The following is a 26,094-nucleotide window of genomic DNA, read 5'->3' as shown; positions in this document are numbered from 1 at the left end:
CAAACCATTCAAGGCTTTATACACCTCTATCAGATCACCTCGCTGGTGCCTAGTCCCCAGACACTGTAATTTGCAAAACTTAAGCCTTTCTTCGTAAGAGCACCCCTTTGCATTCTATTTGTTCCATTCACTAATCTTGTTGCCCTTCTCTGTACTCGTTCCAGCATCTCTACATCCCTCTTAAAATGAGGCCTCCAGACATGTATACAGTACTCTAGGTGTGGCCCGACCATTGCCTTATACAAGGGAATAATCACCTCCTTATCCCTGCTAGAAAAATTCCTGTATATCATCGACAATACACCATGAGCTACTCTTGCAGCCCGTCTGCACTGCTCAGAAAACTTCATATCTGCCTGTACAACCACCCCCAGGTCCCTTTCATTCTCTACCACTGTCAGTGTAGTACCACAGAGTTGATACGTTGCTCTGGGGTTGCTGTTTCCCATATGCAGTACTTTACATTTGTCAATGTTAAACTTCATTTGCCACCTCGAAGCCCATCTGCTCAACCATTCCAGATCCTGTTGCAGTAGCATAGTGTCCTTGACAACCCTGCCAACCTTCATATCGTCTGCAAACTTGGACATTAAGCTTGATATACCATCATCAATATCATTTATAAATACAGAAAACAATAATGGACCCAATACTGAACCCTGAGGGACTCCACTAATAACATTAGTCCACGATGAGCAGTGTCCATTGATTACCACTCTCTGTCTTCTCCCCCTCAACCACCCCTTTATCCCTAGCAGCAATTTGTCTCCAATGCCACACTGCTCCAATTTGTGCAGCAGTCTTCCATGTGCAACAGTATCAAAAGCCTTTCTAAGATCCAAGTATATAATTTCAAAGTTATTCCCTGCATCCAGTTCTTTTGTGACTGCATCATAGTATCCAATCAAATTGGTCAGGCAAGACTTCCCCTTAACAAAACCATGCTGTGTCTGAGCTATAACTGAAGTCTTGTCTAGATGATCCTGCAGTGCTTCTTTAACCAGTGCCTCCATTAATTTTCCAGGAACAGAAGTTAAACTAACAGGTCTATAATTACTTGTGTCGCCCTTTGATCCTCCTTTGTGAATTGGGGTCACATTTGCACATCTCCAGTCTATGGGTACCTCCCCTGAGTCCAAGGAAGCTCTAATAATTATGGCTCAGGGTTTGCTTACTTCCTTTGCTGCCTTCTTTAATATAACTGGATAGATCCCATCCACCCCAGGTGCCTTTCTTGTATTTATCTTCAACAATTTCTCTTCCACTTTACTCTCAGTTATTACAAGATTCTCTACCTTACTGCCAGAGTTGAATACACCTCTGGCATTCCCCTCACTGAATAACTCCTCATGTGTGAATGTCGATGCAAAATATTCATTCAGTTTGTTAGCTACCTGAGCAGGATCATCAACAGTTGACCCATCGATATCAAGTGGACCAATCTGATTCATCCCCTTCCTTCTAGAGTTTACATAACTAAAGAACTCTTTACTGTTTTTCTTTGCATCCCTTGCCAAAGATTTCTCGTAATCTGCCTTCGCCTGCCTAACCTCCTTTGTAGCTTGGTTACAGATCAACTTATATCTATCACAGGCTTCTGTGTCACGTGTTAATTTATATGTATCCCATGCATTTTTCTTCTCTGCCACATGTCTCATTAGTTCATCTGACATACATTTAGGCCTAAACCTTGAACAATATTTCTTAGTTGGTATGTAAAGCCTAGTAGCTTCCAAGATAAGTTCTTTGAATGCTTCCCATTTTGAATTTGCTGTTGGTAACATCATCAGTTGGTCCCACTGTATAGAATTTAAATACTGTCTCAGACCATCGTAGTCGCCTTTACGAAAGCAATAACCCTTCCCTTTATCCCTCATGGTAGTTACCTCTTTGAGTAAATCCCACTTCAGCACACTGTGATCATTGCCACCTAGTAGTTCCTTTATCTGCAGATTCTTAATGCATGAAGATTCATTACTGATAATCAAGTCAAGAGTATTACTCCCTCTAGTTGCCTCCCGAACATGCTGATGTAGAACACAATCATCCAATAAATCCACAAAAGCCTTGCTAGTGTGTGAGTGACCAACCCACAAATTCCAGTCAATATCTGGGAAATTAAAATCCCCCATTATAAGACTCTCTGATGTACTGGCCCACTCTATTTCCCTGTACAGTTTCTTATTATACTCATCAGAGTCATTATGTCACACAAAACTAACTCGACACTGCACTGTCCAGCGATGTCGACTGGCTTCACTTCCTTGGATTTTATGTGTTTCTTAACTAATAGCATAACCCCTCCTCCCTTCCTATCCTGTCTATCCTTTCTGTAGACGTTGTACTCCCCAAATTCCAGTTCTGCATTCCTTATATCTGTGTGACACCACGTCTCTGATATCCCAACAATATCCGCCTTTGATGCTTTGAGCAATATCTCAAATTCATCAAATTTATTTACCAAACTCCTAGCATTAGTGTACACGCAAGTATACATGCACCTGTTTCTATTCTTGGCTACCCTAACACAACCCATGTGTTTACTTGTACCGCAATGACTCCGAGCAGTCTCTGAAATATCCTGCATCTTGTTTTTCAGGCTTCTGCTCATTCCAATAGAAGCAGTGGAAGAATCACTTTCACCTCTACCAGTGGCTACTGTTAATCTATTAGTCTTTGTATCTCCCCAAGCTAGCAGTTTTCCGACCCACCTAACACTGCCTCGATAGCATCAGCAAATATTCTTGCACCTTTTCTCTTTAAGTATATCCCATCCCTGTAGAAGCAGTCTCTCCTATTAACAAGTACAGCGAAGGCTGAAAAAAATTCTACCCCTTGAGCCTTGCACAATCTTTCCAGGGTCGAATTGATCAACAAGGCTCTCATCATATACCCCCTCCTATCGTGTCTGGGCAGTTCATAGGCTTAACAAAAATACTTCTAATGCTGATTACACTGCTACAAAATTACAAGGAGTGATCATTTAAGTTGTGGACTGGTGCAAGATTTTATGTGTACAGTGCAAACTTTCCATAACTGCCGCTATAGGTGCTCTTCCTGATCGCTACTGAGCAGACTCTGTGTGCACATGCCAGTACCTGTTGAGCTAGCATTGTGTGAAGAAAAATGTTTAGCCACGTGTTGCTGACGATCATTTTGAAGCAAGTATCATGTTGGACATACAGACTGAACAGCAATATGTGATTCGTTATTGTGTCAGACGGGACTTAAATGCATTGGAAACAGTTAAAGAGATGAATGAAGCATATGGTATTGAATGTCTTGGTAGGATGGCAATATTTAAATGGCACTAGCGATTCAGTGAAGTCCATGAGTCTCTTGCAGATGACCCAAGACCTGGTCAGCCTTCTGCTCAACAACTCCTGAGCAAATCGCAAAAGCTCAGGAAATCTTGTATGAAGACAAGTGAATTACACTTCATGAATTAGCTGTAAGAATGTCCATTTCATATGGTAGGGTTCACAATATTCTGAAACATCACCTGAAAATGTGCCTGCTGGATTCCACATAATTTGACTCCAGAACAAAAACAGCAAAGAGCAGACTAGTGCAAAGAAACGCTTGATCGTTTTGAAATGAAGGGTCAAAATTCTTAAATCAAATGGTGACATGATAAAACTTGGATTTTTCATTATGATCCAGAGTCAAGTGAGTGGAAGCATTCTGATTCACCAAGACCTAAGAAATTTCAAGCTTTTCATTCGGCTGATAAACAGATGGTTCTTGTGTTTTTTGACATAAAAGGCATTCTTGTTACACGTTTTGTGCCTCATGAAACAACTATGAATAAGGAAGCGTTCTGAGGTTCTCAGAGTCAAACTTTGCCGCACCATTTGTGAGAAACATCAAGAACTTTCCATATGAAGTGGTTTCTCCATCAGTACAATGCCAGGCCCCATAAGGCTAATATTGTGCAGCCAGTGATCACTGCCATAGGTGCTGAGGCTCTTCCACATCCCCCTTATTCATCAGACTTAGCCCAGTGTGAATTCTTCCTGTTTCCACATCTGACGAAAGCTCTGAAAGGCAAGCATTTTCCATCTAACAGCAATGCTTGCAGAGCCACAACAGAAGCACTTTGCAGTCTTTTGAAAAATTGCTTGAAGAAGAATTTAATGCATCGGTATGATGGTAATGAAAGTGGGTAAAGTTCAAGGTAGAGTATTTCAAGAAGGAGAAATCTCACAGAAGATTCAGATGATGACAATTAAGATAATATTGTGCACTAGTCCGCAAGTTGAATAATCACCCCTTGTACATAACAAACCTCCAAGTAGTGCCAATATCAGTACTATAATAATTGCAGCAGAATTCAAACATTCTTATATCGATACAATACAATAGCAGTTGAAGTTTAGTTTTTTTTTAAGCAACTGCAAAGGCCAAGTAATGATCAAATTCACCAAATTAATCAGAAAAACATAATAACCACACTAATAATTTTAAATCAAAAGGCCTATATAATTCAAGGCCTTATACATTGAGGTGTTAATGCCTTGAGCAAGATCAATGCTGATGAGATTCTTCCTCTTGCTTAGGTTACAAACCAGAGGGGGCATAAATTGAAATTGAGGAAAGACAGTTGTTGAATAGATGTGTGGAAATTTTCCTTTAGCCAAAGGGTAGTTAATTGTTGGAACAAACTTCCATCTGCCATTGTAGAAGTTGATAGCTTAAATAAATCCAAGGAAGAAGTGGACAAACCTTTAGAGGAATGGATGGATGAAATGGGAAGTTTTTTTTTTTTTTTCATTGATGCTGTATAAGCTTTCTTTCTTGCATCATGTGCCTCTACTAATGCTAAAAGTAGGCAAAATTATTTCTTACATGACCACTAAAATTGCTTAAAAATGACAGTTGGAGTAACAGGGAATTCTTCTGCTATTCTCAGTGTTAACCACATTGATATTTCATATTCCTTCTTGAGAGTTTGACCCCCCTTGAAGAAATTAAAATTGTGGAAAACTGTCATTGTGGAAGTTGACATCTTAAAAAATTCAAGGCAGGCAAAACTAGACAAACGTTTGGAGTGAATGGATGGTGAAATGGGAGATTTTTTTTTTGCCTGATACAGTATAAGCTTGCTTTCTTGCAGCATATGTCTCCTCTAGTAATGCTAATACTCATGTGCAGTTACTAAAAGGAACAAGTTCAGCAATAGACCTCACCAACTTTGTTTCCACTTTTTGCTTGTTCAATTTCAAAGAATCCATACAACAGTGACCACTATCCAATTATTTGTAGAATATTAATGAAGAATGTACAGTGGATGATACATTCTTCTTTAATATTCTTTATAGAATGAGAACAAATTGAAATTCCCTAAAGCAAACTGTGCAAAATATCAGTAGCATGCAACTTTAGATCAAGAAGTAATAATGTCCTCTGATATTGAAAGTGCAGTCAGATATGTCACAAATGTTTACAAGAAACTAGACTAATAATCTCTGCAGCAGACACAAACACTAGTGGAATGAAGAATGCATAATGGCAAAAAAGGAGAGGAAAAATAAGACTTGGAATCAATTCTGAGGGTTCTCACCACTGTCAGTCTCACAGTATACAAGAAGGCAAGAACTAAAGCCCATTATATCAGGTAGGACTCTTATGGGTACTCAAAAAATATTTGAGTACCCATAAGATCACTAGAAGTACAGATACTAGAATAAAATCAGACAGATCTCTGGCAAACAATGAACAGCACCTGCAGCAATAATGAACTGGAACAGATAAGATATAACTCAGAAAAAATTGCAAATGCACTAGGCTAGGGAATACCTTTGCAAAAGTGTCAGAAACATCTTCATATGACCCTCTCTTCCAAAACCATAAAACAGATCTAATGTCATAAATGTAATTTTCACACAACTCAACAGATATCATACAATCAGCCTTTCACTTTTACAGAGTTACAGAATGCTTCAGCCAAAACAAGACAGAATGCAGCAGCTCTGATGGAATTCATTATCCAATGATAAAGCATCTTGGTGAGAATTTCTTACATATTCTCTTGCTTCTCTTTATAACAGATTCAACATTGAAGATACCTATCCTGATGCCAGCCTTCCCAAAACATAAGAAACATCACACAAAGCAAACTCACTCTCATGCTATTGCCCTTAATAGTTGTCTTGAAAAAATCTTAAAAATAATGTTATAATAATCTAACATGATTTCTTGAAACACACTCTTCTTAGTAAGGTTTCAGAAAAAGAGATCAACTCTGGATGTCATGACAAGGGTGGAAGCAAATATAAGCAATGCCTTTCATTGAAATGAGCACTTTTTTATTATTAAAAAAACCTGAAAAATAAAAATGAAAAAGACCTGAAAGTAATTATGCAGTCAGATATGAAGTTTTCTGAGCAATACAGACAGGCTGCCAGGGCAGGTCATGGGGTTTTGTCAATGATATATAGGAATTTTGCTAGCAGGGAAAAGGAGGTGATTGTTCCTCTGTATAAGGCAATAGTCAGGCCACACCTTGAGCACTGTGTACAGGTCTGGAGGCCTCATTTTAAGAAGGATGTAGATTTGCTTGAGCATGTACAGAGAAGGGCAACAAGATTGGTGAGGGGAATGAAGGGATCCTCTTACCATGAGAAGCTTAAGTTCTGCAAATTGCAGTGGCTGGAGACCAGGCACCTGCATGGTGTATAAAGCCTTGAATGGGTTCAGCATGCCGAATTTTGATGAGATCCTTCCACTTGTTCAGATTACAAACCTAGGGGGGGCATACATTCAAATTAAGAAAAGACAGATGTAGAATAGATTGCAGAAATTTGCCTTCAGCCAGCGGGTGGTTAATTGCTTCCATCTGCCGTTGTGGAAGTTGACAGGTTAAATAAATTTAAGGAGGAACTGGACAGGCATTTAGAGGGAATGGTGCGATTTTTTTTTTTTTTTTGGCTGATGCTGCATAAGCTCATACTCTTGCTTTCTTGCATCACATGCCACTACTACTACTACTACTATTATTATTATTATTATTATTAATAGCCATATAGCACAAGGAAGCTGCTTATGCAAGTTGCAGATTATGCTGTACCAGCCAAAATATATTTGAGTACTCTGAGAGAGAGAGAGAGAGAGAGAGAGAGAGAGAGAGAGAGAGAGAGAGAGAAGTAGGAGGGAATCACCAAAAAGAAAGAATGATAATATCCAGCTCTCAGGACCCTGAGTGTGCCAAGCCCATATTCACCAGATGTAAGCCCCCAGGGTTATTTATTTGTGATGTGGTACAAAATTGAGAATCCCTTTGATATAACTATATCCTGCATGATTTATACAGACTAGGAATGCAAGATCATTTACAGAAATTCATACACAACTTCTTGAGCAAAAGAACCTTCCAAGTCAGATATAATGAGTGGTGAGCTATAGTGGACTCGCGAGAGCCCATTGTTATTATTTTTTTTTTTTTGAAAATTGGCAAGCCCATTGTTGAAACGATCATTTATTTTACAAATAAAATCCTGAATTCAATTATTGAATATACACAGGCGGAACTACGGTAAGGTGAGCGGGGGCCCATCCCCAGCATTTTAATGGTGCAATGCACCAGTTATGTGTTTTAAAATTGCTTCATTTTGATTTAATTACAGTCAGACCTCTGCAATGCACCAGTTATGTGTTTTAAAATTGCTTCATTTTGATTTAATAACAGTCAGACCTCTGCTTAACAAACTACTTTATAGTGAATTTTTTCAATTCCCCTTGGTAATTACATTTAAAATAGTTTCCGTAGAATGAAGAAAATTTCCATATAACAGATTAAGAGAGACTTAACTTTCTACGTATTGCTCCCATCTCTGGCCTTTAGGCAATTAGAAAGGGCAAATTAAGGGTTAAAAGGATTACTGTTCCATAATTGTAATGGTGCCTGTAAAACCAATGCAGCCACCTATCCCACCTACCGATAAGTCATGCAAATCAATATGGCGTATTCCAGAAATGGATAATAGCCTCTGGTCAACCTGTGCTCTGGTTCCCCTTCTCCTGAAAGCAGTCATTTGTTTTTCAGAGAAGTGAGTGAGCCACGCCTTTCAGTTAATTTCTCCTGTCTAAGTTTACATGGTCAGAGTTGCTGAATATCCGAGTGATTCCGACAGTTTGGACAGTATTCAAAGAACTAGTGACAGTAAAGATTTCGAAGGGGTGGGGTGAGGGGGACAAGAGGAACTAAGATATTAAATAAACTTTCTGAAGACGAAATGTTGACAGATTTTGAAACTGCGCCAAGACCTTCACTGTGAAGGATGAGCACAATATGAGATACAGATGAAATGATGCCTTTCACACTACTACCATAGTTTTGAAGTGAAACTTCTTTAGGCATCCATGTTCCAAAACATAACAGCATACAGGCAATAATTAAAAAAAAAAAAACTGTATGCATTATATTACCAATCTCCAAAAACCCAGTGCGATTGATTGAGGATGATTACTAAAGAACTTGAAGTGGGAATTATAAAGGTCGGTTGTGTGTGTGTGTGTGTGTGTGTGTGTGTGTGTGTGTGTGTGTGTGTGTGTGTGTGTTCAGGCTCAGACGGGCAGCTTGTAGCTTGCAGATGACAATTGCAGTTTGGAGGATTTATCCCGCTTTGTGCAACCATTTTGAATCAGAAGTTAAATATTCGGGATTATTAAACCGACTTTTAAATCTGGAATTTAACAATTTAGCACTAATGATTGACACCTGAAAGAGCTCTCTTACCTTCCAGAAGCTTTACAAAGTCTCAGCATCACTATAGTAAAAGCATATAAATTAATTCTTTGAACTATCAATGCTATTGCTAATTTGAAAAATCCTGAAGGAAATTATGAAGCTAAAGTTGAGAGCATGTTGAAGTCGAAAGAATTTGAAGGAATCAAAATCAAAAGTAAGAATACATTAAAAAAATTACCTTGTGACAAGTTATTAAACTGCATTGTTTTATCCTTAAAGGATCAGTTATTAATGCAACAGTGTAATTTTAAATTAAATAAAGAAAATAATGATATCATTGAGGATGAGGAATTGAAAGAAATTTTAAACTTAGCTGATTTATAGAGCTTCTTAATGTACCGTTATGTGATCGACTTAATAATAATAATAGCAATAAGAGCTTAATTGACGGTACTCACTTCAACTTATCTGCTTAGTTACATGGTATTGATGTGGAAATTAAGTTTAAAATAAGTTCAAATAAATAAAGACGGAATTGTTAAAAACCTGTAATTAAAATTTGCTCAAGGAAGAAGAAGCAGTGCACTACCTCGTCCCTGGTTGTCATTAATAAAATATTGATATGAGAAGTAGGTGAAAGCCAATAGTCACAACGAGCACAACTTTCATGAAAAATGTCTTCAGTTGGCAATGATAAGAGAAAAGGAATTATGTATTTAAAGGATTCCTATGTTCCCACAATGCATTTCGAGACACGTGGGAACTTTACTTGCGTAAGGTTCCAGACCGGTGTCTTTATTTATTTTAACTTATTTTAAACTTCATTTCCACGTCAATACCATGTAACTAAGCAGATCAACTGAGGTGAGTACCGTCAGTTAAGCTCTTATTACTATTATTATTATTAAGAAATTTTAAACATATGTTACCCAAAATCATGGAATATGGAAGAACCTTCAACTCCATGGAATGAAAAATGAATATGAAATTAAAATTAATGATTTTATAGATTTTGTCAAGGACAGTTTATCTTTAAAATAGAGTGAAATTCCCTTTTCAATTAAAAAAAGCCAGAAATATCCTTGAAACCACTGCGATTATCAGTGCCGAAACTGAGGGAGCTTTCATCGTAATGAATAATATTGTAACAATAAAACATGTTGCAGATATGATGACTGCTTCAATATGATCCAGATCGTTATGTCAAATCTTTCCTCCATAATCATCACTCAGTTGTTGAGCAAAGCAGAAGATCGACAACAAATATTAATAAAGTAAATTCTATATGGAAATTTTTAGAATAAGTTTTTCTTGAATACTTGTGTAATAATTTTTTTCACGTCATATGTGATTTTGTGTACCTTTTCTAGAACAGTTTGTTTTTTATGTAATATTTGTAACCCCAGAGGATCACATCTAGTGAGTATGGGCTTGGCAAACCCAGGGTTCTGAGCTGGATATTATCATTCTTCTCTTTCTTTCCTTTATTCCTTTCTCTCTTTCTCTCTCAGGGTAAAACTCTGGAATTTTTTTTTTTTTTTTTTTTGGCTGGTGCAGCATGTCTCAGGCTTCTTTGTACCATATGGTTAATAATAATAACATGGGAAATATTTTCATGTTATTTTTTATTCACAATAATAAAATTTTATCACGAAAAAAAATGTATCCATTATATCCATTATATTTCCCTAGATGTAAAAAAAAGTTGCGCATCAGCCGAGCACGTCATACTATTCAAAAATTCTAAAAGTTAAAACTCGAGATATTGTACTGGTCACAAAAAATGCATCACGCACTCTAATCATAATACTAGTGAGTGCTCCACACAGACTGGTGGTGTGAGCATGGGAAGATGCGCTGGCAGACGCCATGGATGACATCACTTCCGTGACCGATCAGGTTTACTTGGTAGGTATCCTCCCCTCAAAAGGATGTTTCACATCAAAAAGTCAGCAAAAGTGCAAGCCCATTTTTAAAATATTCACAGCTCACCACTGGATATAACCAGTGGTGGGATTCAGCTGGTTTGTGCAAACCTGTTCCTAGAATTTCCCCGAGTTTGCCAAACCCATCCCTAAAGGCTGTTTCACACCAAACACCATGCGAGCTACGCTACTTTTGGTCTATGTTTGTTTTTTCATTTTTTTACTTTGAAAAAGGAGAGGGAGTAAAGCGATAGAGAACCGGTTTTTATAATTTTTGATTCCCACCACTGGACATAACCATATTCTGTTCCTAAAGTATGTTCAGCACGAAGGAGTGTGTCAAGGCTAAGTCCTCAGCACAACTGCATCCAGTTGACATAGATGGACAGTGCAACGTTGAGCCAGTTTGGTGTGACATAAGCACTGGGAAAGTACAATGAATAATTGTTCATTGTACTCTGATGAGTACAATGAACAATTATATAGAGAAATAGAGTGGGCCAGTAAATCAAAGTGTCTTATAATGGGGGATTTTAACTTCTGGAATAGACTGGAACTTCTGATATAGACTGAAACTTGTGGGTTGGTCACTCACACACTAGCAAGGTTTTTGTGGATTTTTTGGATGATTGTTTTCTACAGCAGAACGTTAGAGAGGCAACAAGAGGGAGTAACACTCTTGATCTTGATCTGTATATATCACAATCCTCAATAGGTAACAAAGCAATCCCACTTACATGTAGTGTCCACCTTCTCAGATGATAAATTAAATGGATGATAAATTAAATTTCCTCAAGCACATAATGTCTGTTAAAGAAAGTAAATAATCTCAGGACAGAATCTTCCTTGAAATGAGATGCACACCATTTTTTGCTACTGCACATATACCGAGCCATGATAAGATATAGATTATACTATGCAGCTGCCATTGGTAATGCTGAAAAAAAAGGATATTAAAATGGCTAGATCGTAGCACTCTGTGCATTGTCTCAGGAGCCTTTTCGGTCACCAATACAAAGTTTAAATACTCCCATGAACCTCCTCCTATTAGTCTTCACTGGCAAGTTTTTCTTTATTACACAGCAAAAATTCAAAGCCTTCCCAATCATCCAACACTGCAATATCTGCATAATTCAAGTTGTGAAAATCTTATATAGAAACAAACCAAAAGGTTTGCAGACCAGCTCATATCCAACTAAAAGGGCTACTTTCTGAATGGAAAATAAACATGGACAGAATATTCCGAGCTGATTCCATAGCCCATCCAACATGGGAAATCAGCTTACCTGACTGTGACATGGATCTCATACAATGGAAAAAGATCTCAGAACAACATATCAGACAGTTACATTGTGCATACTTAATGCAATGTTCCAACTACATGCAACTACAATTTTAATTGCGATAAATAAGTAGCTCAAAGGTTCTAATCACTTGTTGGGTATATATCTTTTTAATGTGGAAACATCTTTGGCAGCGCCCACTAAATTTTTCAGACTGAAGTAAAACTGATTGGTAAAAAAATGCGAGATGGAAATGGCACAAATGACATCACATCCTAAATGACACCAACTCAGTCACTAATCTTGATGCAGTAGAGTAAGTAGTGGGGTGAGCATAAAATGAGCATAAAAATCATTCATAACCAATTCTACCTGTTCAAAGTAAGAACAATGCTTATGAACTGGCTTATATGCTTCCGCTCCACCCTGCTTCTCCTATATGTTGATTCAGTAGCATAAGTAGCAGACATGAGCATAAAACGTTACTGATATCGGTTTTACTTCAGTCCGAATGCATCAAAACAAATAAATCACTTCCTGCAGTGGTTCCTGATTGTCACATTACTATTCTACAAATGGATTTTGCTAACCTCATCCAAGCCAAGGATGTTTTCACATAAAAGAAAACATCTGTTGTGCATACAGGGTACACAATCAATTTTTTGTGTGTGTTTAGCTAAGGAATTTTTACTTTTTAGAAAGAATACAACTAATTTAACATTGCAATCATTACAGTACAGAGTAATGTATATCTTGAACTGGATAGCTTAAGCCATAACATAAAATTAGATAGCTTAAACATAACATTTCATTTAGGACCCTATTAGCTTAGTGTAGTAATGTCAAATAAATTTATTAATCTTATTAATTTTCATTGTCAATCAATTAAATTGCATTTAAATGGAATTATGCCCCAGACTAGAGCAGTAAAGCAATAGGCACAAAGTAGTTGCAGTGCTGTGGCTCGGGAGATAACAGAAGGGGCAATTCTCCAAAGCATCACAGCCTAAAGGAATGTGAAACTTGTGAAATGTTTGCATTAGTAGAGGCATACAATGCAACAAAGCAAGCTTATGCAGCATCAGCCAAAAAAAAAAAAAAAAAAAAAAAAAATAGCTCCCATTTCACCCCTCTGTTCGTTCCAAATACCTGTCCAGTTCAGCCTTAAATTTATTTAGGCTATCAACTTCCACAACAAAAGATGGAAGTCTGTTCCACCAATCAATTACCCGCTGGCTAAAGGCAAACTTACGCACATCTATCGTACAACTGTCTTTCCTCAATTTGAATTTATGCCCTCTCAGGTGATTATTCTGAGCAAGAGGAAAAACACCATCAACACTGAGCATGCTCAAACCATTCAAGGCTTTATACACCTCAATCAGATCATCTCACAGGTGCATAGTCTCCAGACATTGTAATCTGCAAAACTTAAGCCTTTCTTCGTAAGAGCAAACCTTTGTTCCAGTCACTAATCATGTTGCCCTTCTCTGTACTCGTTCCAACACCTCTACATCCTTCTTAAAATGAGGCCTACAGACCTGTATGCATACTCAAGGTGTGGTCGGACTATTGCCTTATACAAAGGAAAAATCACCTCCTTATCCATTCTAGAAAAATTCCCATATATCATTGACAAGACACCATGAGCTACTCTTACAGAACATCTGCACTACTCAGAAAAATTCATATCTGCCTGCACAATTATCCCCAGGACCTTTTCATTCTCTACCACTGTCAGTGTAGTACCACAGAGTTGATACGTGACTCTGGGGGTTACTGCTTCCCATATGTAGTACTTTACATTTGTCAATGTTAAACTTCTCTCAACCCATCTGCTCAACTTTTCTAGATCCTATTGCAGTAGCAAACTGTCATTAGTGTCCTTGACAACCCTGCCAACCTTCGTATTGCAAACTTTGACATTAAGCCTGATATACTATCATCAGTATTATTTATAAATACAGAAAACAACAATGGACCCAACAGTGAACCCTGAGGAACTCCACGAAGAGCAGTGTACATTGAATACCACTTTCTGTCTTCTCCCACTCAACCATCCCTTTATCCGTAGCAGCAATTTGCCTCCAATACCACACTGCTCTAATTTGTGCAGCAGTCTCAAAAGCCTTCATAAGATCCAAATATATGATATCAAAGTTATTTCCTGCATCCAGTTGCTTTGTGACCATATCAAAGTATCAAAACAAATTGGTCAGACTTTAACTGGAGCCTCAATTAATTTTCCTCGAACAGAAGTTAAACTAACAGGTCTATAATTACTTGTGTCGCCCTTTGATCCTTTGTGAATTGGGGTCACATTTGCAGATCTCCAGTCTATGGGTACCTTCTCTGAGTCCAAAGAAGCTCTCATAATTATGGCTAAGGGTTTTCTTACTTCCTTTGCTGCCTCCTTTAATATAACTGGACAGATCCCATCCACCCCACGTGCCTTTTTTATGTTTATGCTCAACAATTTCTCCTCCACTTTCCTCTCAGTTATTAGAAAATCATCTAGCTCACTGCCAGAGTTTACTTCACCTCTGGCATTCCCCTTCCTGAATAACTCATGTGTGTCCTTCAAGCTCTCATATAGGCCCATAACAACGCTGAGCTGTCGCCCGATTTTCTCACACTCCTTACATCGTGCACACACAAACATTTGCCTTGACAATATCATGTCCCGTACAAACCTTTCTGACCCAGCCAAGGAGGATGCCTGTGTGTGTGTGTGTGTGTGTGTGTGTGTGTGTGTGTGTGTGTGTGTGTGTGTGTGAGCGCAGACTCAGCATTCTGTTGGGCACTTTTGGGAGTTTAAAGAGTAGGTTAGATGCTCTTAAAGGAATTAAAATGAGGGGGCCCATAAAACTATCAGCTACTCAACTCAAATTCACAACTCACTCTTGTACATCAGACAACACGGCAGCAATCTTCAAGGCAGAATGCACTGGTCCCACGGGTGCTAATTATTGTCAAGAAAACGGGAAATATGTTGTATAAGAAAGATAGGTGAAATAAGACAAGGGTATGTATGGCAGGGTAATAAAAGTAGATGATGTTGTAGAGCAGATGTCATCTTTTAAGATCACAAAAGGAGATATTGTTGTACACATTGGCACTAATGATATTAAGAGTATGAGATCTAAGGACTTTCTTAAGAAGTACAGGGTAAGCAAAAAGTTGTGACGTAGGACTGAATTTCAAAGTGTCTGCAATTCTGCCCAGACACGATAGGAGGGAGTATATGTTGAGAACCTTGTCAATCAATTTGGCCCTGGAGAGAATGTGCAAGGCTCGTGGAATAGAAATTTTTACAGCATGGTCTGTGCTTGTTAACAGGAGACACTGTTTTCACATGGATGGGATACACTTGAATAAAAGGGGTGCAAGAATATTTACTGATGCTATGAAGACAGTGATAGATGGATCAGAAACTGCTAGCTTGGAGTGGATACATAGACAGTTGAAAGTGATTCCTGCATTGCTACTATTAATATGTGTAACAGCCTGGAAAGCAAGGTGTCTGGGGTTCTAGGCCCTGGTGTGGGTGATCATAGAACAAATAAATACATGGGCAGTGTTAGGGTAACTTAGAGTAAGAACGTGTGTATGTATAATTGTATGTACACTAATGCAAGGAGCACTGCTATATAAATTTGATGTACTATTGGTTAAGTCATCAAATGTTGACATCATAGAAATAGCGGAGACGTGTTATTACTCAGACATGAGTGATGCTGAAAATGAATATGGGGTGTACAATGTATATAGAAAGGATAGACAGGACAAGAGAAGTGGAGGTATTATGCTCTTAGTTAAGAAGAATATTAAATCTTAGGCAGTGCATCAAGCTGACTTAGGTGATGAGTGCAACGTTCAGTCCGTTTGGTGTAATTTAAACACTGGGAAAACAAATTTGAGAGTAGGAGTGTGTTATAGGCCTAATAACTGTGATGAGTATACCAAACAGCTACACAGGGAAAGAGAGCGGGCCAGCAAATCAGAATGGCTCATAAAGGGGGGATTTTAACATGACTTTTGTGCATTTCTTGAATGACTGTTTTTTACAGCAGCATGTTAGAGGCAACAAGAAGAAGCAAAAAACTTTTGATCTAGTTATGAACAGTAATTCTTTGTGCATTAAGAATCTACAAGTAAAAGAGCCACTGGATGGCAGCAATCAGTGTATTAATGTGGAATTTAATTAAAGACATAACTACTGTCAAAAATAAAGTGAAAGGCTTCTGCTTTCATAAGGGTGACTAGGGAGGTCTCAGTCAGTTTTTAAATTGTGTGCAATGGGACTGATTGATGACGTTACCAACAGCAAATTCTAAATGGGAAGTAATCAAAGCAGCTACTAGGTCAATTGGAATTAAACTGCAAGATCTTCTTACCAAATAGGGAGTAGATACCAGCTGCATATCTACTATAAAAAAATAAACTCTGAGCCTCTATGAACGCCTTTTTTTCCCTTAATATAGACTTTTCTCACAGCTAGTAATTTCTTAGTTGATAATTTCATACCAAAAAGAAGTACAGTCAGTTCTGCTATAACGTGCATTTTTAAAACAATGCAAATTTGCTCCAACGCGACTGATATATTAGGGAACAATGTGGGTATAATGCGATTTTTGTATTGGCTCATGAGCGATTTCATCTGTGAATAACAGTAACTGAATTCAAAACCAGGCACCAACCTGAACATAACAACCCGCACGGCAATACATACAAGTTTACAAAGATTAAAAAATGTAAAATGTCAATGTGTGAGAGATATTTCCCATTTACTGTAGTTGTATTGGTCGGAGGCACACTGTTGTCGTTCGCTGTATTCACAAGATAACTCACAAAGTAGTGGGAGTGATGTGGTTTGGGAAAGAACAGAAGGGGACAATTCTCCAACACACCACAGCCTAAAGAAATGTGCAACTTGTGAAATGTTTACAGACTTTCTGGGACAGGATATGATGTTGCCGGGGGGGGGGGATGTCTTTGTGTGTGCTCGATGTAAGCAGTGTGAAGAAGTTAGGAGCCAACTCAGCATTGTTAAGGGCCTTTATGAGAGCATGAAGAACAGGGCAGATGCCCTCAAAGGACTTAAATTGGGGGACCCATCAAGCTCTCAGCTGCCCACATCAATGCCAGAACTTGCACTTGATCTTCAGGCAACACAGCGGCAACCTTCAGGGCAGAATGTGCTGGTCTCACAGGGATAGTTATTTTCGATGACTCTATTGCCAGGGAGAAGGGAAATACAGTGTGCAAAAAGGATAGGTGGAATAGGACCAGGGTATATCTGCCAGAGCAAAAGTTGATGATGTTGTAGAGCAGATACCATCTTTTAAAGGAACAAAGGGTGATACTGTTGTACACATTGGCGCTAACAACATTGAGTAGGAGATCTGTGGACTTACTTAATACGTGCAGATCAATGTTAAAAAAAAGTCGCGAGTTAGGGTTAAATTTGAAAGTGTCTCCAATTCTGCCCAGACGTGAAAGGAGGGAGTATATGAATGATGAGAACCTTGTCAATCAATTCAGCCATGGAGAGATTGTGCAAAGCTCAAAAGGTAGAATTTTTTTCAGCATGGTCTGTGTTTGTCAACAGGAAAGACTGTTTCTACAGGGATGAGATACACTTAAATAGAAAGTATGCAAGAATATTTGATGATGCTATCGAGGCAGTGTTAGTTGGGTCGGAAAACTGATAGGTTGGAGGGGGGGGGGAATTCACACTAATAGATTAATGGTAGCTGCACACAGAGGTGAAAGTGATTCTTGCACTGCTTCTATTAGAATTAGCAGCAGCTTGCAAATCGAGGTACTGAGGGTTTCAAGGGCTGTTGGGAGTCATCATGGAACAAGTAAATACATGGGTTGTGTTAGGGTAACTAGGGGTAAGAATAAGTGTATGTATACCTGCATATATACCAATGCTAGGGAATAGTAAATAAATTTGATGAATTTGAAGAACTGGTAAAGACATCAAGAGCAGATATCGTTGCGATATCAGATGTGTGGTGCCACACGGATATAAGCAGTGCAGAATTGGAATTTGGGGAGTGCAATGTGTACAGAAAGGTTTGAAAGGACAGAAATGATGGAGGGATTAGCTGTTAATTAAGAAAAACAATCTAAGGAAGAGTATCCAATTGACATTGGTGGACAATGCAATGTTGAATCAGTGTGGTGTGACACAAGCACTAGGAAAGGAAAAATAACAGTAGGCGTGTGTTATAAGCATAATGAAGCTTATGAATATAATGAGCAATTGTGCAGAGAAATAGAGTCGGCCAGTAAATCAGAATGTCTTATAATGGGGGATTGTAACTTTCCAGTTATTGACTGGAACTTGTGGATTGGTCACTCGCATATTAGCAAGACTTTTGTGGATTTATTGGATGACTGACTTCTACAGCAACATGTTCGAGAAGCAACCAGAGGGAGTAATACTCTTGAGCTGATTTCAGTAGAAATTCCTCATGCATTAAGAATCTGCAGATAAAGGAACCACTAGTTGGCAGTGATTACAATGTACTGATGTTAGATTTACTTAAAGATGTAACTACCATCAGGGTAAGGGAGAAGGGTTTTGCTTTCATCAAGGTGACTACAGTGGTCTCAGAGTGTTTTTAAATTCTATACAGTGGGATCAACTGATGATGTTACCAATGGTGAATTCTAAATAGGAAGCCTTCGGGGACTTAATCTTGGAGGGTACTAGGCTTTTCATACCAACTAAGAAATACTGTTCGGAGTTTAGGCCTAAATTGATATCAGATAAATTAATGTGTCTTGTGGCAGAGAATAAAAATGCATGGGATGCATATAAATTATCAGGTAACACAAAAGCCTACGGCAGACATAAGCTAGTCTGTAATCAAGTCGCAAAGGAGGTTAGGCAGACGAAGGCAGATTATGAAGAATCTTTGGCAAAGGATGGAAAGAAAAACAGTACAGACTTCTTTACTTATATAAACTCTAAAAGGAAGGAGATGAATTAGATTGGTCCACTTGATATCACTGGTTTTATTGTAGATGATCAATCATTCTTAGTTAACTGCCAAAGTAATTGAGTGTTTTGCATCTACATTCACACATGAGGAGTTATTCAAGGAGGAGAATGCCAGAAGTTTATCAAACTCTAACAGAGAGCTAAGTGATTTTATAATAACTGAGAGCAAAGGGGAGGAGAAATTGTAAAAGTTAAGCATAAGGAGGGCACCTGGGTGGATGGGATCTATCCAGTTATATTAAAGGAGGCAGCAAAGGAAGAAAGCAAACCCTTAGCCATAATTATGAAAGCTTCATCGGACTCAGGGGAGGTCCCCATGGACCGGAGATGTCCAAATCTGTCCCCAATTCATAAAGGGAGATCAAAGGGTGACATGGGTAATTACAGACCCGTTAGTATAACTTCTGTTCCAGGGAAAGTAATGGAGTCACTGGTTAAGGAAGTGATGCGGGTTCATCCAGACAAGACTGCGGTTATAGTTCAGACACAGCATGGGTTTGTTAAGGGGAATAGTCTTGTCTGACAAAGTTGATTGGATACTATGATGTGGTCATAAAGGAATTGGATGCAAAGAATAATTTTGATATCATATACTTGGATTTCAGGAAAGCTTTTGATACTGTGGCACATGGAAGTCTATGGCATTCAGGGCAATTTGCTACAATGGATAAAGTAATGGTTGAGTGGGAGATGCCAGCGAGTGGTAATAAATGGACACTGCTCTTCGTGGACTAACGTTATTAGTGGAGTACTCCAGGGTTCCGTGTTGGACCCACTGTTATTTTGTGTATTTATCAATGATATTGATGATGATATAACAGGGCTAATGTCTAAATTTGCAGATGATATGAAGGTTGGCAGGGATGATAATGACGGTAATGACAGTACACTACCAATAGGATCTGGAAAAGTTAGAACAAATGGGCTGAGACATGGCAACCGAAGTCTAACACTGATGTAAAGTACTGTATATGGGTTGCAGTAACTGGAGAGTAATGTACCAACTGGATGGTACTACACTCAGGGTAGTGGAGAATGAAAAGGACAAGGGGTAATTGTGCAGTCAGATATGAAGTTTTCTGAACAGTGCAAAAAGACTGCAAGAGTAGCTCATGGTGTGTTGTCAATGATATACAGGAATTTTGCTAGCTGGCATTAGGGGATGATCAGTGGCATATCCAGGTGCCATCATAAGGGGAGCATGGCGATCAGGCCCAGGTATCATCATAAGGGAAGCATGGTGACCAGGGTTTTGAGTTTTTGTTTAAGATCGTCTCCTGTCTCTTCTTTTTGTTTAATTTCAAATTTTTGGTTGGGGGGTACGCCCCTTCTCCCCACCCCTGAATGGCCCCAAGGGGACAATCATCCGTGGGGGTGATCCCCTTGTTTAAAGTAGTGGTCAGGCCACACCTTCAGTACCGTATACAGGTCTGGAGGCCTCATTCTAAGAAAGATGTAGAGCTGTTGGAACAAGTACAGAGAAGGGCAATGAGATTGGTGAGTGGAACAAGGGGTTGGTGTCACTAAGAAAGGCTTAATTTCTGCAAATTGCAGCTTCTGAAGACCAGGCACCTGCGAGGTGATCTAATTGAAGTGCATAAGGCTTTGAATGGATTGCACAAGCTCTGTACTAATAGAATTCTTCCTCTTGCTCAGATTACTCATCTGAGGGCCATAAATTCAAACTGAGGGAAAGACAATTGTAGAATAGATGTGAGGAAATTTACATTGGAATAAATGGATGGGTGAAATGGGAAGGGTGTTTTTTTTTGGCTGATGTTATATAAGCTTGCTTTCTTGCATCATATGCCCTACTAATGCTAATAGGCAACGAAAATAATTACAGCCTGTTAGCTTAACATCTATGCAAGGGAAAATAATGGAATCATTGGTTAAAGAAGTAATGCAGGACCAGCTGGACAGGCATACAATTATACTGCAATCACAGCATGGATTTGTTAAGTAGTGGTCTTGTCTAACTAATCTGATAAGTTACTATAATGCAGTGACCAAGGAACTGGATGCATAAAATAATTTTCACATATATCTGGATTTCAGGAAGGCTTTTAGATACAGTTGCACACATTAGCATTATTAGAGGCATATAATGCAAGAAATCAAGCTTATGCAGCATCAGCCAAAAAAAAAAAAAAAAAAAAAACTTCCACTTCACCCCTCTGTTTGTTCAAAATACCTGTCCAGCTGAGCCTTAAATTTATTTAGGCTATCGACTTCCATAACAAGGGATGGAAGTCTTTTCCACCAACCAAGTACCCGCTGGCTAAAGGCAAATTTCTGCACATCTATCCTACATCTGTCTTTCCTCGATTTAAATTTATGCCCTCTCAGGTGATTATTCTGAGAAAGAGGCAGAATCCCATCAGCATTGAGCATGCTCAAACCATTCAAGGCTTTATACACCTCAATCATATCACCTCGCCAGTGCCCAGTCTCCAGACACTGTTCTTTGCAAAACTTAAGACGTTTGTAAGAGCAATCCTTTGTTCCATTCACTAATCTTGTTGTCCTACTATGTATTCATTCCAGCAGCTCTACATCCTTCTTGAAATGAGGCCTCCAGACCTGTATACAGTACTCAAGGGGTGGCCTGACCATTGCCTTATACAAGGGAATAATCACCTCCTTATCCCTGCTAGAAAAATTCCTGTATATCATTGACAAGACACCAAGAGCTACTCTTCGGGCCTTCCTGCACTGCTCAGAAAACTTCATATCTGCCTGCACAATTACTCCCAGGTCCTTTTCATTCTCTACCACTGTCAGTGTAGTACCACAGAGTTGATACGTTGCTCTGGAGTTGCTGTTTCACATATGTAGTACTTTACATTTGTCAATTTAAACTTCATTTGCCACCTCTCAGCCCATCTGCTCAACCTTTCCAGATCCTGTTGCAGCAGCATAGCATCAGTAGTTTCCTTAACAACCCTGCCAACCTTTGTATTGTCTGCAAACTTGGACATTAAGCTTGATATACCATCATCAATATTATTTATAAATACAGAAAACAATAATGGACCCAACATTGAACTCTGAGGGACTCCACTAATAACATTAGTCCACGATGAGCAGTGTCCATTGATTACCACTCTCTGTCTTCTCCCCCTCAACCACCCCTTTATCCATGGCAGCAATTTGCCTCCAATGCCACACAGCTCCAATTTGTGCAGCAGTCTTCCATGTGCAACAGTATCAAAAGACTTTCAAAGATCCAAGTATATAATATCAAAGATATTCCCCTGCATCCATTTCTTTTGTGACTGCATCATAATATCCAATCAAATTGATCAGGCAAGACTTCCCCTTAACAAAACCATGCTGTGTCCGAGCTATAAATGAAGTCTTGTGCAGATGATCCTGCAGTGCTTCTTTAACCAGTGCCTCCATTAATTTTCCTGGAACAGAAGTTAAACTTACAGGTCTATAATTACTTGTGTCAGCCTTTGTCCTCCTTTGTGAATTGGGGGTCACATTTGCACATCTCCAGTCTATGTGTACCTCCCCTGAGTCCAAGGAAGCTCTCATAATTATGACTAAGGGTTTGCTTACTTCCTTTGCTGCCTCCTTTTATATAACTGGATAGATCCCATCCAACCCAGGTGCCTTTCTTGTGTTTATCTTCAACAATTTCTCCTCCACTTTACTCTCAGTTATTACAAGATTCTCTACCTTACTGCCAGAGTTGAATACACCTCTGGCATTCCCCTCGCTGAATAACTCCCCATGTGTGAATGTCGATGCAAAATATTCATTTAGTTTGTTAGCTACCTGAGCAGGATCATCAACAGTTAAACCATCGATATCAAGTGGACCAATCTGATTCATCCCCTTCCTTCTAGAGTTTACATAACTAAAGAACTCTTTACTGTTTTTCTTTGCATCCCTTGCCAAAGATTTCTCGTAATCTGCCTTCGCCTGCCTAACCTCCTTTGTAGCTTGGTTACAGATCAACTTATATCTATCACAGGCTTCTGTGTCACGTGTTAATTTATATGTATCCCATGCATTTTTCTTCTCTGCCACATGTCTCATTAGTTCATCTGACATACATTTAGGCCTAAACCTTGAACAATATTTCTTAGTTGGTATGTAAAGCCTAGTAGCTTCCAAGATAGGTTCTTTGAATGCTTCCCATTTTGAATTTTCTGTTGGTAACATCATCAGTTGGTCCCACTGTATAGAATTTAAATACTGTCTCAGACCATCGTAGTCACCTTTACAAAAGCAATAACCCTTCTCTTTACTCGTAATGGTAGTTACCTCTTTGAGTAAATCCCACTTCAGCACAATGTGATCACTGCCACCTAGTGGTTCCTCTATCTGCAGATTATTAATGCATGAAGAATCACTACTGATAATCAAATCAAGAATATTACTCCCTCTATTTGCCTCCCGAATGTGCTAAGGCAGAAAACAGTCATCCAATAAATCCACAAAAGCCTTGCTTATGAGTGACCAACCCACAAGTTTCAGTCTATATCAGAAGTTTCAGTATTATACTCATCAGAGTCATTAAGCCTATAGCACACTCCTACTCTCAATTTTGATCTCCCAATGCTTATGTCACACCAAACTGACTCGACACTGCACTGTCCAGCGATGTCGACTGGCTTCACTTCCTTGGATTTTATGTGTTTGTTAACCAATAGCATAACCCCTTCTCCCTTCCTATCCTGTCTTTAATGACATAACATAAAAGACTGCTGTGCAAACTGGAATAGTGTGGCATTAAGGAGTTAATGCCACACTATTCCAGTTTTCCAGTACTCTGTCTTCTTCCAGTTAACCGTCCCTTTCTGCATAGCAGAAAGGGACGGTTAACTGGAAAAAGACAGAGATTGGTTATTAATGGGCACTGCTCTTCATGAACTAATGTTATTAGTGGAGATTCCCAGGGTTCAGTGCTGGTCCCATTGTTGTTTTCAATATTTATCAATGATACTGATGAAGGTATATCAGGCTTAATGTCTAAGTTTGCAGATAATACAAAGGATGGCAGGGTGGTTAACGACAGTTATCAAGGTGAACTACTGCAACAAGATCTATTAAAATTGGGTCGATAGGGTGAGAAATTGTAGTTGAAGTTTAACATTGACAAATGCAAGGTACTGCATATGAATAGCGGTTATTCCAGAATAACATACGAACTGCACGGTGATACACTCAGGGTAGTGGAAAATGAAAAAAGACATGGAGGTACTTGTGCATTCAGATATGAAATTCTTTGAGCAGTGCAGACAAGCTGCCAGGAGAGCTCATGTCGGCTTGGGTAAAGAAAGCCTGCATGAGAACAACGAGAAACGTCAGATAACTTACGCGGAAAATTAGCTTCCCAATATGGCAGTCTAGCACTGCTTGGTCTGGAGAAGAAATTGAGAAGGATATATTGATTGACAGGTAGGTGTGGCACGCCTACCTGTCAATCAGTATATCATTCTCAATTTCTGCTCCAGACCAATAACACCTACCGTCTGTTTACCGAGTGAGTAGCGCTAGAGTGCCGTATCAGCAAACTAATTTTCTGCGTAGTTTATCCGAGAATGTCGTTTCTCGTCGTTCTCATGCAGGCTTTCTTTACCTTCGCCAAGATGATGCTTTGTGCAAGGTGAGAAATATGAATCTGCCTTAATGCCAGCAATATGGCAAACAGTTCAACAGTATATATGCTGAATTCTACTGGAAGACATTGAGAAATTGTATTGTTTGTTATGGCTACTGTAGCTCTCACATGTCTGTCTATTTTAGACCCATCAGTATACAGTAAATAGTAATGGCAAATGATGCAAGAAAGCAAGCTTATATAGCATAGCCAAATAATAAAAAAAGACCCCCAGTTCACCCATCCTTCCTCTCCAAGAATTTGTTTAGTTCTCTCTTAAATTTATTTAATTGATACACTTCCACAATGACAGATGGAAGCCTGTTCCACAAATCTAGTTTTTTCCAGTTTTCCACATTGTTACAGTTTGCACAGCAGTCTTTTATGTACAACAGTATCAAAAGCCTTCCTGAAATCCAGATATGATTTCAACCACCTGCTGGCTGAGGGCAGACTTCTCCACATCTGTCCTTCAACCATCCTTCCTCAACTTGAGTTTATGCTCCTGCATTTAACCCCAAGGGCTCACATCTGGTGAGTATGGGCTTGGCACACCCAGGGTCCTGAGCTGGATATCATAATTTTTTCCTTCTACTTTTGACTCTCTCTCAGGGTAACTTGGGAATTTTTTTTTTTTTTTTGGCTGGTGCAGCATAAGCCTCAGGCATCCTTGCACCATATAGCTAATAATAATGTGTATAGTCTCAGAAAGTGGAAGAATATCATTAACATTCAGCTTGCTCGATTCATTCAAGGGTTTAAACACCTCAATCAGATCTCCCCGTAGGTGCCTGATCTCCAGATACTGCAATTTACAGAAGTGAAGCCTTTCTACATAACAGCACCCTTTTGTTCCCTTCACCAATCTGGTTGCTCTTCTCTGCACCCCTATAATATCTTTCCTAAAGTGAGGCCTCCAGACCTGTATACAGTATTCAAGATGCAGCCTAACCATGGCCTCATACAAAGGGATAATTACCTTCTTTTTCCTGCTAGAAAAGTTTCTGTATAATATTGACATGAGGGCGAAGGTAAAGAAAGCCTGCACGAGAACGATGAGAAACGTCGGATAACTTATGCAGAAAATTAGTTTGGTGATACAGCACTCTAACGCTGCTCACTCGGTAAACAGACGGTAGGGGTTATCGGTCTAGAGCAAAGTCGAGAACGATATACTGATTGACAGGTAGGCATGCTATGCCTACCTGTCAATCAATATATCCTTCTCGATTTCTGCTCCAGACCAAGCAGTGCTAGAGTGCCGTATCAGGAAGCTAATTTTCCGCCTAAGTTATCCGACGTTTCTGGTCGTTCTCGTGCAGGCTTTCTTTACCTTCACCGAATAGTCTTGAAATGTAAACAAAAAATTAAATAGACAATACTATAAAATTGGAAAAACAATAATTACCTTTAAAATATAATGTATTTCATTTCATAATGATGTTTTTAATTGTCTCATTATATCGTATGGTATGCATTTACTTGTTCCTAATTTGAAAGAAACATTCCAGCCAAAAGACAGATCTTCATTAAAAGTTAACAGAACAGTAAGTTTCTCTAGT

General features: G+C 38.9%; 1 protein-coding gene across 2 annotated transcripts in view; it reads right to left on the bottom strand.

Moving 5' to 3' along the window:
* The window catches only part of LOC150086959 (uncharacterized), a 227,765-nt gene that overhangs the window by 55,871 nt on the left and 145,800 nt on the right, over positions 1–26,094 (bottom strand). The window lies entirely within an intron of this gene.

The sequence above is a fragment of the Mastigoproctus giganteus genome, chromosome 4, assembly GCF_048544385.1.
Source record: "Mastigoproctus giganteus isolate SK-2022 chromosome 4, ASM4854438v1, whole genome shotgun sequence".
NCBI lineage: Eukaryota > Metazoa > Arthropoda > Arachnida > Uropygi > Thelyphonidae > Mastigoproctus > Mastigoproctus giganteus.
Note: the sequence above shows the minus strand (reverse complement) of the source record. Positions and strands in the feature narration are given on the sequence as shown.